The sequence below is a fragment of the Propithecus coquereli genome, unplaced genomic scaffold (assembly GCF_000956105.1).
Source record: "Propithecus coquereli isolate 6110/MARCELLA unplaced genomic scaffold, Pcoq_1.0 Scaffold81, whole genome shotgun sequence".
NCBI classification, from domain to species: domain Eukaryota; kingdom Metazoa; phylum Chordata; class Mammalia; order Primates; family Indriidae; genus Propithecus; species Propithecus coquereli.
This window is the reverse complement of record NW_012154285.1, coordinates 4,225,401-4,227,462: the sequence shown is the minus strand read 5'-3', so window position 1 is coordinate 4,227,462 and position 2,062 is coordinate 4,225,401. Positions and strand designations below refer to the sequence as shown.

General features: G+C 57.2%; 1 protein-coding gene across 7 annotated transcripts in view; it reads right to left on the bottom strand.

Moving 5' to 3' along the window:
- Positions 1–2,062, bottom strand: part of CLIP1 (CAP-GLY domain containing linker protein 1) — a 133,194-nt gene that overhangs the window by 126,519 nt on the left and 4,613 nt on the right. The window lies entirely within an intron of this gene.

The window sequence follows — 2,062 nt, the reverse complement described above, 5'->3', positions numbered from 1 at the left end:
CTCAATGTTAGACACTGGGTAAAATTGTTTTTAAAAAGATAAATAAGGACATCAAAATTTAAACTCCTAAAAGAACAGAAACCAGATTGGCTTATGTTGTGCTCAAGCACAAGTTGGAGCTCAAGCAACAACTCAAAAAGCAGGGAAGGGCAAACTCTTGATTTTCAAACAGAATACCTATGCAGGGTCCCACCCAGTTTCTGTTTTACCAGTTTGAACTAGGCCTAGTGGGAAGCCTGAGATGTACTTAACTGCTTTCTCTGAACCTCAAACACCTGGCACCAGCCCTCGGCTAAGCAATCACCCAATTCCTTTGTTTTAACAGAGACCAGCCTTGCTCTTTGCCAGAGATTCCCTATACTAATTTAATAACGAAGCACCTCAAGTCAGAATACCTGAGTCCAAACTCTGGCACTACCATTTATCAGCTGTGTTACCCTGGGCAAGTAACTTGACCTTTCTATGTCCCCTCTGCCAAGTGGAGATAATGATAGCACCCTCACTGGGCTAGGTTGATTAAATGAGATAAAACACATAAAAAAAAAAGACTTCCCCAGAGCCTGGCCGCAGGATGCTCTCAATAAATGTTAATTGTTATTATTTACAGAGAAAAAATGGTCCTAGGGCTAAGGAGCAACATACCTGACGATTTTTGCAAAAGGCTATCATTAAACCCAAGAGTCAAACAGATTGCTCTCCTGACTCATAGATATTATCGGTAATAGCAGTAATAATAAAATAGCAACAACGACGAGAATCATGACCATAATGACAGCAGCGGCCACGACACTAACACTTACAGAGCTCTCCCGGCCAGACGCCGCCGTCCTAACCTAAAAGAGGAAGGGGAAGGCAAGGCTGCTGAATCACACACAACATTACAGAATCCTCTCCACCTTCCTTTTTAAAAACAGTAATTGGCGCCCAAGGTTTACTAAAAAACAGGTATCTAACCCGATTACAGACTTAATGTGTAATTTCTTCATACCAAAGAGGTGGGGCTATGAAGGGAGGAGGGGGTGGCGCTCGGTTCCTGCCAGATGGAAAAGCCACATGAAGTGGAGAAACAGCCGGTTTCAGGATTTACCCCCAAATTAAAATCAGATTTTTGAAGCCCAGAACCTCCAAATTCGGGGAATCTGAAGGCTCTGCTTTTAAAATGACCTCTGAACAAGTGTCATCTGTCTTCCGGGCCAATCCCCCGCCGCGGTAGAAGGTTCGGGTTACCGGGCAGCGGTGTTATTTCAGAAATCCCGGAGAGATCTGGCCACCTCTAGGCTTCCACCTTCCCCGAGAATCGCAGCCCCACTTGGGAGGAAAACAAAAGCCGGGGCCAGGCGGCCGGGGCTCGCCGGGGAGGCCACGGCCAGGGTGCCCTCCATGCGGGCTCGCGGGGCCGGCGCCCAGGGCCTGAGGAATGCTCAGGTGACGGGCGCGGCGCCCGGGGCAACAGGTCCTGCCGGGCCTCGGCCTCCCCGGGATCCGGCCGACCCCAGCCGCCCCAGGGCCGAAGGCAGAGGACAGGGGCGCCGGGGAAGGAGCGGCGCCTGGGGCGGCGCAGGGCAAGGAGTCCAAGCTCCATCTTGAGGCGGGCGGAGGAAGGGAAGGCCCGGCTCCGCGCTGACAGGGCCGCCCACTTTTCCGGCTCACAGGGAGCACCCCAGAGACCCCTGGCCTCCGAGGCCGACCACCCGGGGCTCTCAGGGGTCCCCTCTAGGGCGGCCCCGGCGCGCGAGGCTCAGCCCCACTCACGGACGCCGGGCCACGGCCCCGAGCGGGCGGGCCCGGGGAGACATGAGGTGGGAAGGGGAGGAGGGTGCCGGGAAGGGGAGAGGGCCCGTGCCGCGCCCAGCTCACCGCCTCGGACGCCGCCGGTCGCCGCCACCTGCCCCACTGCAGCAGCAGCAGCAGCAGCCGCGGCCGCCGCCTCCCGGCTCGTCGGCTCGGGGCGGGGGAGAGCGTGACGCGCCGCCGCCGCCGCGGGGCCGGGCGGGCGCGCGCCGCCAGGAGAAGACGCCGCGCGGCTCCTCCCCGCGCTCCGCCGCCGCGCCCGCCCGCCAGC